General features: G+C 23.4%; 1 long non-coding RNA gene and 1 other non-coding gene across 2 annotated transcripts in view; one reads left to right on the top strand and one right to left on the bottom strand.

The window, feature by feature from the left end:
* Positions 1–6,609: 6,609 nt before the first annotated feature.
* LOC129614465 (uncharacterized) overlaps positions 6,610–17,305 on the bottom strand; it is a 62,228-nt gene continuing 51,532 nt past the window's right edge. Inside the window, exon 3 of the long non-coding RNA XR_008697381.1 lies at positions 6,610–6,710. This is a non-coding gene — a long non-coding RNA (uncharacterized LOC129614465). The remainder of the gene's footprint in view (positions 6,711–17,305) is intronic.
* Trnat-ugu (transfer RNA threonine (anticodon UGU)) lies at positions 16,811–16,882 on the top strand. The gene has a single exon. It is a non-coding gene; the product is annotated as a tRNA-Thr (tRNA).

Genomic DNA, 17,305 nt, shown 5'->3' with positions numbered 1-17,305 from the left:
CATAGTACAAGAAGCTGAAAAAAAAAACTCACAGTTTTGATTTTTGTTCACAGTATATGCTTATTGAACTTTTTTAAATTTTAATTTTCTTACAAATGAATCATAAAATCAATTCGTTTTTGTAATTAAATCAATTAAGTTCACTTGAAGTTTTAATTATTTTAAAATATTTTCAATTTAATTTGAAAACTTTCTTGTTAACATTAATTTATTAGAATTACATACATACATACATATGTGTTATATATGTTTGTATTTTTGAAAAATTTAATGCTGCGACTGGAAGAAAATTGAGTACATTACGTAAATGTACATACACATTAGGAATTGATATATGCATGTATATACGCCGACAAATAATAGAATAACAACGTTTTTCGTGAGCATATAAATGCGAGAGCGCTCTTTATTATATACGGCATGCATATATTTGTGTGTACATACCTATATGGAATAAGAATATCAATTAAGTAATATTAAATGCGAATTTCAAATTTCTTTAATTTTTATGTGTAAAATGTATGTATATATGAATAATTATTAATCATATGCATTTACTAAGTGAATCGACTCTTTATTTAAAACTTCAAACTTAATTTATTCATATTATAAATTGTTTATGAATAGACAAGGTGTTATGTTGACTTATTGAAGCTTATTATTATGTTCAAATAAATAATAACAGAAACATATGAACTTTGGTGCTCTTATTGAAAAAAAAATAATTTAATAAATTGTAATGAACTTATAAAATAATGGTAAATAATGAGTCTCCTATATAGTTACTACGTTTCACATTTATGAGCAAGATGAATTTTATTGCAAATGTAACATTTATTAGAAAATTGAAATAGGAGAATAGAAATAAATGAGCATAGAAAATTTTGTTGCGCCATTTGTTTGTTTAATATATGAAGAAAAGTTTAAAAAGCTAGTATACAAATATCATCATAATATTATTTGGCGTGCAAATACTTAATAGTTTGTATCAAAATATTCAAAATAAAAATTAATTTTAGCATTTCTAGCGAATTTATTTAGTGACATACTAAAGAGTTATAAACCTGCATAACTTTTGGTTTAACTTTTACATATAATTTTTTATCAATTTCAGATGCTAATATCACATAGTCAGAATTATACTTAATTTATTTATTTAAAAAAAATTCTTGTTAAAATATTAACATGGTTTATCGCCCCCTTTTAGAATTTGTCTCGAAACAATTTTATTTATTTATTCAAAGTCAATTTTTACAATATTTATTTCTAAAATCACTTGAAATTTATTAAAATTTATAATGGTTATTAAAAATAATATATTTTATGTTTTATTCTAAAATCTTAACACTTAATAAATAATATTAAATTCAAGGTGGAAATACTTTTTAATATTTCGCATATAATTAATTTTTGGAATAAATAATTTAAAATAAATAAAGAATAAGTAATTCAATAATGTTTTAACAGAAAATAAATTACATTTTTAATAAAATTTTTTGATATAAACCATACAGATAGTGACAATTTAATCGAACAAAAAAAAAAAATAAATTAATATTTAATATAAAAATAAAATAAAGTAAAAAACAAGAATTCTACTTGAATTGCAATCACTTTTATAAAGTTTATAAATGAAATTATTGCTTAATGTCAGTAACTTAAAAATGATTTTAATGTGGTTTTATTGAAAGCTGATTTTTTTATAGAAATAAATAGCAGCTGTGGCAATTCACAGATTTTACAGCCGATTGATTTTTTTATATTATATAGAGCTCAGTGTAATAGATAAACTTCAAAAATTAACACATAGTTAGCGCTCAAATTGTGTGACATGAATTAAAAATTAATCTATGACCAATTGAAATTTTAGAATTCGTTTTTCAGTAAAAATGTATGTAATTAAATTTTATATAATAACATTACAATTTAGCATCTCAGCAACTTTTTAAAATAAGCCAAGTTTGTACTAAATTTTTTTTCAAATGAGATAACTGATATATTAACTTAACTTATGACTGCAGTAATATACATGAAATTAAAACCTAATGTTTGAACAAAATAAACAATGGAAAACGGGCCGTATTCTTATTACTGCAGATTCTATCTAATCAAATTTATATAAAAGTATTAAATTATTGATTATTATTTAGGAGTATTTTTGTTTCTTGTTAAATTTTTAATTTAAGATGTTTAATTATTATGTAAGCCAGAATAATTAGACTCAATACAATTACCAATATATTAACACATATTTCCTTAAATTTGAATTCCTTAAATTACTTAGTTATAATTGGGAAACCTTTACACGCGGATCTTTATTTTGATCGGAAATCCTATTACATAGAAGTTAATTTTATAGATTCAGTGTAGATATGAGGCTTAATAAGTAAGGCATTTACAGAATTAATAGAAACACTAAACAAATTTCCAGAGTCTCGAGGGAACGCTCTAAGCGTTTTAAAAGGTTGGATATTACTTTTTGATATTTGACTCAATTTCACAATGCACATAGAAAGAAGAACCAACTTATAAAAATTTAAATAATTTATATTTATTCTTCATATAAAACTTTGATGCCATTGAACAGGACAAATTGGTGTAAGTACTCCTCTCAATCACTCTTATAAATAGATTCCATTTTATATGTATATTTGAGAAAGTTATACATCAATAGTGTTAAATATGTTTTGAGGGTATACATCCTTAAGTACACAAAATACCTACAAAATCAATTATCATCATGACCGATATTAATTGCATAAGAAAAAAAATAAGGGAAAAAGTATAAATAAAATAAAGTTAATTATAGTTAACTGAGTTAAATGAAACCTGTGTAAGATCTAAAATTAATTTATCTTCATTGTCGCATTAAAAAATAACCTAACCGATATTATTGCTGTCAATTTGTTTTCTACCTTTGTATTCTTTCTGTAAAGGTTTCTCCCTTTTTTTTTCTGCACTTATCAATGGTTCATACTTGTAAAAATTGAATAAGCACAAAAAAGAACAGAAAAGAGAAAACATCAAATTAACCTGTTTTTTTATAAATAGTTGCTATTTTGCATCAATGCCCTACATCTCTTAAAAAAACATCCACTTTATTATTACATTTTTTTTTCTTTTTTTTTTCTGTATAGTTCACCCCTATCAATTTTATATATTTAAGTATGTATTTATGCTGTTTTTTTAATACTTATAAATTAACTGAAATTTGTTTTTTTCATACCATACCCGTCCTGTAATTTTATGGCATATATATGTACCTTAATACTAACATACTTGTAAATTTATATATTATAGTATAAAGTAGCTTTACGTTTTTTACTTTTTACTTTTGCTCATGCCAAATGAAAGAAAATCTTTTTAATAGTTTTTCAATCAGCTACATGGATTAATTGAGGTTTTAAATCATCAGCATTGATGTTTGCTCTTCTTTGAATAATGAAATGAATAAAAAAAATCTGATGTGATCAGTACATAACTGGCCGCAAAGTATATCGCCTAATTTAGTAAAAGTATTATAGAAAATTTTTAAAATGCGTTTTAAATACTTCTTTACAATTTTAAGGGCACTAGTAAACTTTGTAAATTTGGCTTTTAGTAAAGCTTTATTTTGTGGCATCTAAATTCCCTTAAAAATTCGACAGTTGATAACAACCAGAACTTAAATGTCAAATTTCAAGAAATTCCATCAAATAGTTCCGTAGATATGGTAACAAATGAAAAATCGGCCCCTAATTCAATTTCCGGGTCCTGATCTTTCCAAAAAATTGACTGATTCATTGTTTTAGCACCCCGAATTTAAATATTAAAATTCAAGGAAATGGGTTGATTATTTCTCTTTTCCAGTTCCGGAGGTCTGCTATATCCCAAAAGTTGATCGATTCCTAACATAGCCGAAATAAGTTCAAATATAAAACTCACCAAAATCAGATCAACTGAACATAAGATACACGCATACACACACAAACCGACAGACTATGGAGAAGTGCGTTTTCACCGAAAACTGTGCATCCAAAATATGGTGCCATCACATAACCACCCTTATTGTATGCAATGCGATCGGTAAAAAGTCTTTGTTAATCATAGGTTAAATTATTTTTAAAGTTTAGATTAAGCGCCAAGCTCTTTGGATATCGAACATATTTATTAAATTATACTAGCTTCCCCATTCGAAAAGCATATTGTGATGTATATACAAAACTTTAAGTATTTTCAAAACGCGCTCAGTAGTCAACGTTTGAGACTAAGGAGAATTATTTTTAAAATCAAACTTATTCGAGTCTTGTGACTTTACAAGATTAAGTTCCAATTAATTATTTTTGAAGATAATTAATTATGTTTGAAACGATTTGTTACGAGTACATTCAACAAGTTTTAGACATAAAATAACTTTTTCGAACTTTTTTGTCGTATAAGAACTTCCTTTTTAAATTTTTTCTTAAAATGTGCATAGTAAGTTTTCATCTGTTGGAATTATTCGCACTTGATTACGAAATGATATACTACTACCATTGTGCTTTTACTGTCATACTCATTTGTGCATATCTGATTCAATAATCGTAATTAAATATTGTATATCCACCTTGTATTCTTATGCAAAACAAATACAAACTATTATCTTCCAAAATCTAAATATATACATATATGTATGTACATATGCATGCACTTGATAATAGTTTTCTTTAATTAAATTATTTTTATAGTTTTAAAAATATAATAGTGTGAAAATTGAAAAACTTGATTCGTTATGTGCAAACACATCGTAATTAATAATATTATCAATTATTGCTAAAAGTATGATGAAACAAAGTAAATATTAACAAGAGAACTAAAGAAAAGAAAAATATACGACTATTTTCATATTTTTTGTTCTGCATAATAGAATTAATTTCAATAATTTGGTCAGTTTATGCTAAAATAAAGTTTATATATCGTAATATTTTATGAAAAGAGATTTACTTAAATTAGTTTTTGATATTTTATTTTCTTTACAATATATTCTTTTTTATTAAATTGAATTTTATACAACAAGATTTAATAAAATTAATTTTGAAAACTTATTTTTATACTTTTAAGTAAAAAATTCATAAAGTATGTAAGTTTTTGTATATGCTTGTATATGTTTTTCTCAATTAAATTACATTTTATATTTACTTATTATATTTATCAATGATTTTTTTTTTTGTATTTTGTTCTTAAGTTGATGAGCTTCAACTTTTTCTGTGAAAATTTTAATATTGCATAAAATTAAACAAATAATTAATATTTTATTAAATTAAATGAATTTTGGCTTTCAATGTAATTTTTAATAAGTAAAAATAATTTTATATTATAAATATTAAATTTTATAACAAAGAAATCCCACGACAAAGCTAATTAAGTTTTTTTCTTGTTAATTTATTTTGTAATTCAGTTAATAATCTAGTAGAATTTGTTCAAATCAATATTAATTAACTTGTGTGTTTTGATTATTATTATACTTAAAATAAGTTGTTAAAGGACAAAGAAAAAATCTAATTTATTATAAAAAAAATTAATTTTCGAACGTAAAATCTATTTAAGAAATGGAATATTGATTCTAGTTTAAAACACAAAAGGCTAAAAAAAATTGTTTTTAGGTATACCTAAGCATATTTAAGGAAGCATAGAATTTTATTTGTTTGCCCTACATCCTGAAAAACCTTGTTCAACATCCTGCGGATTTGAATATTCCGCAGAATATTCTGTAAGGCTTTAAGATTAAATCAACTACACTATTCAATAAATACTTTTTCTTTATCTCTTCTTTTGGTCTCGCCTCTTTGGTATTTTTCAATTTTACCTTATTTTACTGATTGTTACAACTAAAGTCCTTAAGCAAAAATTATCACTTCAACTCAACAAAATAAAAACATATTTGAGAATTTTTCTATTAAAAATATCATTTTCATTTTATATAATAATATCAAAAAGATTTTATGTGATAATTATACAATATAACAAATTATAATTAAATTATTAAAAATTTTACAACTCACCTTCTCTAGCTTTTAAGTAGACCGTATTGGCCACAATATTCTCTAATTCCATTAGTTCCAGGTTGACGGTTTTATTTTATTAAATTCTCTCACCACGAAAAAATTTTTATTTCAAATTTTTTTTTTTTTAATATATTTTGTTTATTTTTTTAAATTTTAGAATTATTATTTTAAAAAAAAAATTTAATTTTTTGAAAACTCTTGATATAACAATTGAAATTAAATTGATAACATAAAAATTATTATTTTTTTTATTTATAACAATTTTTTAATATACATAAATTAAAATAAATAAAAAAATTATTAATTCTTAAACTTCAATTTCGAATTCACTCTCTTTTTTTTACCCCTTTTCCGTCACTTTCCTTTTCTCTTTGATTACTTTACTTATCTCAATTAATACCGATTTTTTTCTCTTTGAATTTGGTTGGCCATTTTTATTTTTATTTTTTTTAAATTAAATTAATTAAAAATATTGTTTTGTGCTCAATTACGTACATATAGCTTTGATTCATTAGCATTTGTTTTTTGTTTATTTTTTGTAATTAAATTTAATCCTGATTATTGGGATTATCTATGATAGCATTTTAATCGGAATAATCGCTTGATCCTTTTTCAACTTTTGATTTAAAAATGTTTCCGCTTACAATACTTGTCGGTTTTATATATCTGTTTGAATATGAATTGGTCCTGCAAAGGAAAAGAAAAAAAAAACAAATTAATTTTAAATACATACATATTATTTTCTGCAGATTATTTTTTGTGTTTGATTGTTTCTGCATATTGTTTTTTTAACAGAACAAATATTAAAAATAATAATAATATTTTACTTAAACAATAGTGGGCACATATGCCCGAGGAATGTGAAAAAAATGGATCATTTCTTTTAAGGATAAACATTGGTATTATATTTATCCATACAATTAAACTAACTCATAAATTCTTTAAACAAATATATAAGAGGTGAAATTACTAATAATTATGTAATGTCAAAAAGTGGCAATTTCAGAAATTTTAGGAGTTCAACTCTTACACTAAAAGTTGATAACAATTTCTTCATCTTTGAAAAATTTCATCGCAAATATCTATTTGTGTATAAAATTCCAGTTTTATATTATATTCTAGGGCGCGAAGATGGACGAATCCTCGGACAGAAATAAAAAGGAATAATCATACAATTCTATATATATATGTAAATAAATTAACTACGTACATGAAAATTGAAACATTAATGTGCATTAAAATAAAAGTGATTTTTTGGACAATACATTAAAAGTTATACAAAACGGTTTTGTATAAAAACAATATTAAATTTTATACGCAGCCATTTAAAAACCAATTCTATCATAAAAAATGTGAAAATATATAAACCTATGCAATTCATATAATTTTAAGGTACATGTTTAATTTTTTATTTGAAAATCTACTAGTGTAATATGTGCGAGTTGTTTGGTTATAGAATCAAAAAATTACAAATTTTAAAATTGCTTTTATAATAACACAGAATCAGAACTGACTAATGAGTTAACTAATAAAATAAACATGATTCTTAAAAAAAATTATTTTAATTTAATTTTAGTAAAAGTTGCTTAATTTTCAATAAAAGTTTATCGAACATTATAAAAGTATAGGTTTTGTATATAAACATCTCATAAATTTATTATACAAATGCGATACAAAAATAATTTTTAAACTTAATAAGGACAATTATTTTTTTCATATCGTTATTTTTTCCATTATTCTAAGTGTTTCTTTACCTTATCTTAACTCACTTATGTTTCGAATTTTACAAAAAATGGACAATGATAATAGTATACATACATACGTAGTACATACGAGTGTGTAGGTACACTCGTGTTTTGAATATAGTGAGAGCATCTTACAATTTTTACGATGAAAAAGGTACTGTATACCACTTTTGATCACATATTCTTGTTAAAATATTAATAAAAATCTATTTTGAGAATCTACTAAATTAAATAAGAAAAAAATCAAAAATGTTTCTAAATAGTTAGTTAAATAGAAATTAATATTGAAAAAAAATTTCAAGATAAATTCCAAAAGAGAATGAGCCCTGCAAAGCATGAATTTTTAGGGCTTGAGATATTGTGGTAACGTTTTCGTATGGAATGGTAAATTATAATATTTTTTTCTGAAATGAACAGCGTACTTATGGCTTTGTTTAAAAAAAAATTGAAGATTATTTTAGTTATTTAGAACTTTTTTTATTTAGTGAATAACTGAAAAATTAAATAGGATTTTTATAATGGAAAATCATTCTTCCATGTAATTATGCAAAATCTGCACATACAACTTTATAATGTGGATACTATATATAAGCGACTATAATTATTTTTCATTGTTGCAAAGGCCATTACAATCACACAGATATAAAACGATTTTTATTGGCAACTAATTAAGTGCGTTCAAATAATTTTCTAATTCCCGGAGAAAGAGATTTCCTTGCATAATATAGATTTTTAAAATTACCAATATTTTACTTAAAAGTTTAGTATTTTATAAATTTTATTACTGCTCAGTTTTATTATAACTGTATTATTAACACATATAAAAAAATGGCGAATCACGCATTTAAATTTGTCGCACTTGAAAACAAATTGAAACTTGTATTGTACAATTAAGTGAAATAAATGAACTCTGCCGGTTTAAAATAATTATTTCGTTTGCTCTTGAAATCAGAATCGTGAATATCCTATGTTGATGTAGTCTGATATCATTAAACACTCGTTTCTACTATTAATTAGTGAACCTCAAGTTTATGCAATGTGTACACATACATACGTACATATACATTTGAAAATATCGTTGTGGTATAGAAAAACAAAAAATCCATATTACAAAAAAAAAAATATAAAAATATTAAAACCTTTTATTCTGTTCGAAATTAATTCGGGAATTTCATTTTTATTAAAATTAATCCGATTATAATAAAAAAGTACATTTATTATTTAATCAAGTTTACAAAAACAGCATATTTTCCTTGAAAAATTTTATGAAATTCAATTATTATCGATTTTGGCTAATGGAAAAACCCAATAATTATTTAATAAATTATTATAAGAGAAATAAATTTAGATTTTATAAAATTTTCATTAAAATCCATAAACATTAAAAGATTAAAAGGAATTTTTCATAACAACTTTCGAATTAATTCGATTAAAAATGTGTTCTATTAAATTCTTGGTTAATATGTATAATTTGATGTTATAGTTAAAAGCTGATTTTATTTTAAAAATCAAGAGTTCATATTAAAATGTTATATTGAATATGTAAAATCCTTTTGTAAAGTAGCAAATCTATTAAAATTAGAAGCATGGTTAAGCAAAAATTTCGAACGATTATCTACCGTGTTGATACAAAAGCTTAATTTTTAATCTGGTTACAAATAATTCGATAGCAATATATTGACTGCATTTATTTTCAAGTGCTTAATCTTAAAAAATACGATTTTTAAGTTTTTGTTAAAACTACTCGTATTTAGCAAATACCAGTTTAATTCGACTAAAACATGCTGAAAATTTTTCTTAACTAAAAATATAAAGAAAATGTACCGAAAAGGTTTTATGATTTTTTAATTTCTTGCTTTATTACCTTGAAAAGCAATATATTTGTGCGATCTATATTATTGTACTTAATCAAAAATATTTATCAAAATGCCTGTATCATATTGAAAAAGAAAAATTCTTGGAATCTTTTTGAAATTTTCTGTAAGCCATAACGAAAAATGCCTACGCCTTAGTAATTTAAGTCAGTAAGTAAACAAGCCAATGGTTAAAAGGCATTTTGTTTTTCTTACTTATGATTTTAAATATATACTAATTAAAATTATGATTAATTGTTTGTTATACAAATTAAATGTAAAAAGTTTTTGAAGACTATGAGTAATCTTGAGTTTTACCATTTTGTTGCTTATTTTTTCTTTTGTTAGAAAATAATTATCTAAAAGTGTATATTATTATTAATAGTCAAAAAGCCTACCTAATAAGATTGTATAAGCTCTTTATCTTCATTTATCGTCAACACATTGAAATATGTGTATTAAAATGTTCATGTTACTTGTCACTATGTCCATAAAATTTTTTACCTTTTTCCTTTTTTTGATTTTTAATATTAAAAGTGAAAAAAAAAAATTCATTTCAAAGAAATATAACCTACCTAAGCATAATTATTTTTGTATGTATATATAAGTACTTTTAAAATGTCCTTCACCTAAATTTTTAAATCTTTTAATAATACAAAAATTTTATTGACGGTGAGGTAAAATGTGAGGTAAAACAATTGAAAAAAAAAATGTCCTTTTTTATGAATTCGTAAATTTACTTTTTAAATAATCTAAAGGCATTGAGCTGATATCTTAAATATATGTATGTAGGTGTACTTGAGAAAATTAATGATAAAATAAGTAGAATAATAAAAGAGAAAGTAAATGAGTGTGTCTGGCCAATTATAGACATATTGGACATAACATGATATTTTATATTCTTATATTTTAATCTACATTTGAAAATTTTCAAGTGATAAAATTCATTGTAGGTGAAATTGGCTCTTTTTAAGTACATATATACGTTTGTTATTTCTGATTTTAGATACAATAGCTTCTGTAACGAACTTTTGTATAAAAAAAATATACCCACCTACATGGGGAATTTCAAAATCGAAACGTATGTTATTTAAACAAAGTTTCTACGAGCTGAATTAGGCTATGTAAGTCACTTTAACAACTAATACTTAATTTAAGGTAAGCAGTGCTCTGTAAAGAGCAATTTTACACATATGCATTGAAATTACTGCAATTTGAATATAAAGAAATGGTTTTAATTAAATATTCCTGGAATATTTACGGATTGTGTTGAAAAACAGCTTTCATTACATAATGTGTCATATTTTACATTATTAGTTAATCGTGGATGGTGGGGCAATATATGTGGACAATGTCAGCTTTAAATATTAAATCGTATGTACATACCTACACGTATTTTTATAGTCTATATAATGCTAGGAATTATGATCTAAATTCTAAAGTATAATTAAAGTTTTTAATCTATTCTACGAAATTAATTTTTACGAAGCATTCAAAATTTAAATTAAATTTATATTACTATGAATTATATCTGATCCAAGATATTATAACAGAAAATAAAAGTCTAATTTTAGAAAATTAAAAAAAAAATCAATATTTGAATTACATATGTATAAAAACATGCTGTCATAGCATAATTCTACTACATTTCAACTAAAATTAGTTTAAAGGACAACAATTTTTTTGTTTGCTTTAAATCAAGTTTTATAAGCTTTTTAAATAATGTACAATTTTTTTTCGATGATTTGCGTTTTTTGTATCTTTTTCTTTAAAAAAAAGAATTATAAAATTTAATTTTAATATAAGGCACGTGGTCCTGGTGATTAATGTGGTCGAATAAAGCAAAATATTCAAAAAACGAAAAGTTTAAACCTCTTTTTAATCATAGCAACAACAATTTTTCTTTTAATTTTTCTGTTTTGTTCTTGAGCTTTAAATTCGATAATTTAGAATTTTACGTGCTTGATTTTACATTTTACTTATAGAAAGTTATTTTTATAAAAAAAAAACTTGAGAAATAATAAATTGCAAATTAAAAGACACAAAAAGTTCAAAAGTGATTTTCATACAAAAATAAAAGTTATTTTTAAATTCGCGTCAGGTCACTTTATTTCTTTTTGCTTGAATTGAAAATTTTGCTTTAATGAAAAATTTTTCCAATTTAACTGCTTTGTTAAGAATTTTTTACAGTGCGAATCGAGAAGCAAATTTTCTACGTGCATAGTTGAAATGTTTGTGAGTGGCTATTTCTGATTTCAAAGTGATTTTAAATGTTTGAGTAAATATCAGTAAAATTGCTAAGTATAGCAAATTTAAAATTCTATTTTATTCCACTAAATAGAATAATGCTATATAATTTAATTTTTATACTTCATTTTTGTTTTTCTAATGAAATCACTTAAATTAATTTTTGACTTCAAATTGGTAATTTTAACAAAATTTGAGTTTTTGCACAAAAGGCTGTGCACTCATCATAAAATGGCAAATAATGTTAAAATTTCTAATACCAATTGATGTTATTAACATGCTAAGAAAGCACGTAGCTTTTTTTACTAATTGCAGATTTATACTAGTACGGCTCTGAAATTTATATCATATCAATCGGACCGTTCAATATTAGTACTGGTGTATCTTTGCATATCTTTGCACTAAAAATCACCAGTATGTTATAAACTTGTACAGGTAAATTTGATATAATATACTTAGGTAATATTATAATTGTATTAATAATTGTATAAAACTTTTACATAATTAGTTAAGATTTTGCAGAAAAAGCTTGATGTGTTTCTGACTGAAAATCTAGAAATTTTCTTAAATGTAACACTACAATTAATCTATTTTTATTACGATTTTTATGCCTTATGTATTGGTATAAAAATCGTAAACTGTACCTTAAAACTATAATTAAACTAAGCTCAACTAACTTCCAAGATTACTTAATTAATGAGGCAACGAAATAAAATTATTTAGTAAAGATTGTTTTTGATATTAAATACATACATATGTACGTTTATAAATTTAAAAGTCCTAAAATTATTTCTAATAAGCCTAAAGTGTTAGATTTTTTATATTAAATTTTCAATTGGACTTTAGAAAATTTCATTTTAAAATATTCATTTTAGTCCTTTATAAGTAAAACGTAAATTAAATTTATTTTCTTTTAATCTCCGGTCTTTCATTTCTGTTTAATTAATAGAAAGTAAATAATTTTTTTCCCTTTGTATATTACGAGTATGTACCTATATGTATGTTTTAATAATAAATAGATAGTAGAAAAAGAAAAAAACAAAAGAGTAAAAAACCCAAAACAAAAAATTAATTTAAATTAATTTATTCTTGAATTTTTTTTTTATTTCGGAATTTTTAGAAAATAATTAAAATATTTTATTGAATTTTCTATGGTCAAAAATATTTTGAATTTTAAAATTTACCCATTTTTTTGTTTACTTAGAAAAAAAAAAACACAAAAACCAGTATAAGAACAAAATTTCGTTTTAATATTTTTTATTAAACCCAATATAGTCTTCAAGGATTCACAAGAATCTTCTTTTAAGCTTTCCTATATTTATTTATATTGCTTTTAAAATAATTTCGAAGTCAAGTTAACTCATTCCATTTTGTAAATATTATGAGCAGAACAGAAAAAAAAAACAAAATGTTTTACATAAAGGAAACTTAGTTATAAATTATTCAAATTTAATTCATAAAACTCTTAATAATATTGCAAAAGTAAAAGCAAAAATAAAAACAAAAACACAAAATAAAATTCTTTGCAGTTACTTTTAATCTATATAACCATTTTTTTTATATGTATAACTTTTCATCTATATACCTATGGTAGCTAGTTTGTAAATTTGTGTATACATATTTATTTTAACTTATCAGCTTGGCCTTATTACATAACCATATACAATTATTTTATGTATAGATACAAGTGTACCTACCACCCGCAGACTAACGAATACAAATAAAAATTCAAGTACAAAGCTTTCATAAAAAATATATGATAAAAAAAGAGTAAAATATTAAATTTAAAAAAGTCTAGCATTAGAATAAAATTATACTAAATCCTTCTTCCTAAGCACAAAAATAATATCCTTAAAAATCTAAAACTTAAGATAATATTTTATATGGTTGTAGATTGTTAAAGGGTTACCACCTACAAACTATAATAAATATGATTGTATAATTGTGTATATGTCTCTGTATTAAACGTTATTAAAATAATATCAAATGTATAACGAAGATTTTTTTATATTTTGAAAATTCTTAGTACTTAAATGAATTATAAAATTTAATTGTATAATACAAAAACAAGTTTTTCATTAGATCAATTACATTTACAGAAATTTTATTCTATTGTCACAACCTTATTTCACTAATGAGTATTTAATTTCGATCCTTAAATTGTAAAAGTATTCTATATACATATATCAAATACGTAAGTATATCTAAAATTTACTTGTATATACAATCAATTTGCTGTTTCACTTATATTTTTGTATTTGTTTTATAAAATCGATTTTATCAAAAAGTTTTACTGACATGTTATGAATGTACAAGTATGAAGTGCATTTAAAAACCTTGACCTAGTCGAGATTATCACCCGATTTTAACAGAATATAACGATAACCATAAAGCAAGTACAGAAATTCATATGGAATTAAAAAAAAATTACCGATCTCAATTAGACACAACATAGACTTAAAGTACCCAAAAATTTACTTTTCCGAAAGAAAAATAACAAATTATAGCCTTTCACATTACTGCACACAAAGCTTCGGAATTAATCATTAATCAAATTTTAAATGATATGCTTGTACAAACTATTGACCGTGCCAATCAACATTCAATATAGTTCTTGAAATCGGTGCTCTTGTTAATAAAATAATTAATGTTGATTTTAACAACTTGAATATTTTCGGATACTGAATTTACAGCCATACAAATTCAAACATAATTCCTATTAAATTTTGCAAGAATGGCAATTATATTACTAAATTGTGTTTTTATAAAATTTTAGTATCGTAAACTTATCAGTCTAGGAGATATGATGAAAGTTTTTTGAAATCGTATGGATACCGACTTATCTCAAACTTGAGTAGAATTAAAGTCATAAAAAATTACCACAACTGACTTGCATAGAGGTGTTGCTTGTAAATTCATCATAATGTAATAATTTATTAAACAGTTTTTAATACTCGTAATTAATGAAAGTTTCTATTAAAGTTGCCAAACGATAAAGTAAAATTTATCAATCAAAGTAAATAATCTAATTCATTTGAAATTCATACAAAGTTCTGTAGGTCGCAAGTATAATTTTTTAAACATTTTACTTTTAAACTAAGAATGCCAGAGAAAAATTTAAGCTTTTTTTCTTATTTTTAAGGTTTTGTGTTCTAAATTGCAGGTTTATGTTACTACTAATTTTAAATTATCAATATAGTATGGTAACCCTTTTGCAAATAAAGGTAGATAAAAACAAGTACACCTATACATTTACAAGAAAAAACAAAATAAAAATGAAAACGTAAATTTCTTCAAAAAACTTTTCCCATTAAAGTAAAAGGATATCAAATGAACCTTGAAATATCTAAAAAAAAAAAATAAAATACTGTAATATTCCTTAAAAATTTTAAAGTTTGCAGTCTTATGAGAATTAACTTTACTTCAGAGACTTGACTTTTTAAAAACTTTAGTAAATAATATTTTAATGGCCTACACATTTTGTGCGTACTTATAAGGTTAATATTTAATTTTTCTTAAAATTAGGATCTTCATGAAATAAATTGTGTGTGCGTTTTTTTTTTTTAAAATACGATGTAAAATTTTTCCTTAATAAATTATTTAAGAAAATTGCAGTGATTGTATTTTAAATCAGATCTAAATTATGTTAGAGTAGCCAAAAATGATTGATTTTATTTTGTAATTTCTTAACTTATTTTCAGTTACAATTATATTAAGAGGTTTCGAAAGCAAACAATTATGTAAATAAGAAAAATCGGTGTTCACCGTGTTACTCTTCCTGTAGATTAAAATTCTGAGCTAATTTACAACTGTCCGTTTGTCCGTCTTTTTTTCTATTCGTCCGTCTTTCTGTCTGATGGTATTTTAATCCAAAAGCGAATAAAAAAAATTACCAAACTTTCAGAGGTTTTTTTCTTTTCTATTAAGGACAGGTATTAATGAATTTTTTGTAAACAAGTGTCCCATTACATCTTGTATATTATACAGGGTGACTCGTCAAAAAGTGCACTGCTATATGCCTATAGAATGGCTAATATACACAATGTAGATATTCAAAAGAAAGCTCTAACTCTGTAGTTTCCAAATCATTGTTGTTGATGCACTTGTCTTACACAGTCGCGGAGTTATACTTAAAATTTCTAAAAGTAACAAAATATGTCGAAATTGACTTTAAGCCCCTGTAACTCCGAACTTGTTCAGCTGTGAACATAATCTCCACACAAAAGTTTTATCAACTCATGATGGCCTACACAATGGCATATAGCAGTGCACTTTGTTACGAGACACCCTGTATATATCGTGAAAGTTTAAACTGAAATAAATTAAATACACTGAATGTGCTGGTTGTTGTAGTTGCCATACAATTAATAAAATTTAATTTTAACTATACAAATAACAGACCGTGATCCAATTAGAGTTCAGATATAAGCCAGCATAGTTTTTTTCAAATGGTTTCATAGATTTGGATAGCTTTCATGCAACCTAAAATTATTTTAAATATCAAATCAAAACCAAAGTTTTAAAAAGTATGATAAACTAAGTCTTATAATAAACTTTATTTTCAATAGTCTATTTAATTACAAAAAAATATACGTGCTTAAGACCATTTTAAATCATATTTCTTCATATGTAAGTACTACTCGTATATTAATCAGAAAGTAAGTTTATATCACAAGTCACAACTGAGGTTTGAAGTCGTGGCATTTTTTCCCAAACATATAATATGCACTACATTTAAAAAAAAAGTATAATTATTTTAAATTTACAAAGCACCTATAATACAGTATAATATGCCGAAATTTAAGTATCTAAATAAAACAACACAATATTTATTTTTTAACTACACACTTTAATTACCAAATTTCTAAAACTAACTAGAGTTTGTTGTTATGAAACTTCGTTTCAATTCACAAAAGTATGAATTATCAATTAAAATTTTATAGCCTCTTTAGCTCAGTGGTAGAGCACAGGTCTTGTAAACCTGGGGTCGTGAGTTCAATCCTCACAGGAGGCAAAACAAAAAATGTTTTTTTTTTTTTATTAATAATAAATTTTTATAATTAAAAAAGTTTATTTATTTTTAAAATTTTTACAAACAATGTGATGAAAAAGAAAAGCAAAATGACTACTTAGCAAAACTAAAGAAAAATTTTAACAAAGACAAAGTTTAAATTTGTTCATATTAACACTTTGACTTGTTTACGTAGTGATAAAGTTTAAATTGTAATTAAAGAAATATGTTCAAATATTTATTGAATTATCTAGAAAATAAAATAATTTTTGTTTTAAATTTATAAGTTATTTGTACGTTTTATACGTAAGGTAAGAATTTCAATTTTATATAAAAAATTTTGTGATCACTGTGACGTACCAAATATTGTACATATATTTTTTTTTAATATTAATATTTGAAAATAGTTTTGAATGGTTTAATGAT

Source organism: Condylostylus longicornis, unplaced genomic scaffold (assembly GCF_029603195.1).
Source record: "Condylostylus longicornis isolate FDR11 unplaced genomic scaffold, ASM2960319v2 ptg000110l, whole genome shotgun sequence".
Classification (NCBI taxonomy): domain Eukaryota; kingdom Metazoa; phylum Arthropoda; class Insecta; order Diptera; family Dolichopodidae; genus Condylostylus; species Condylostylus longicornis.
The sequence above is the reverse complement of the archived record's forward strand: the minus strand, read 5'-3'. Positions and strand labels throughout refer to the sequence as shown.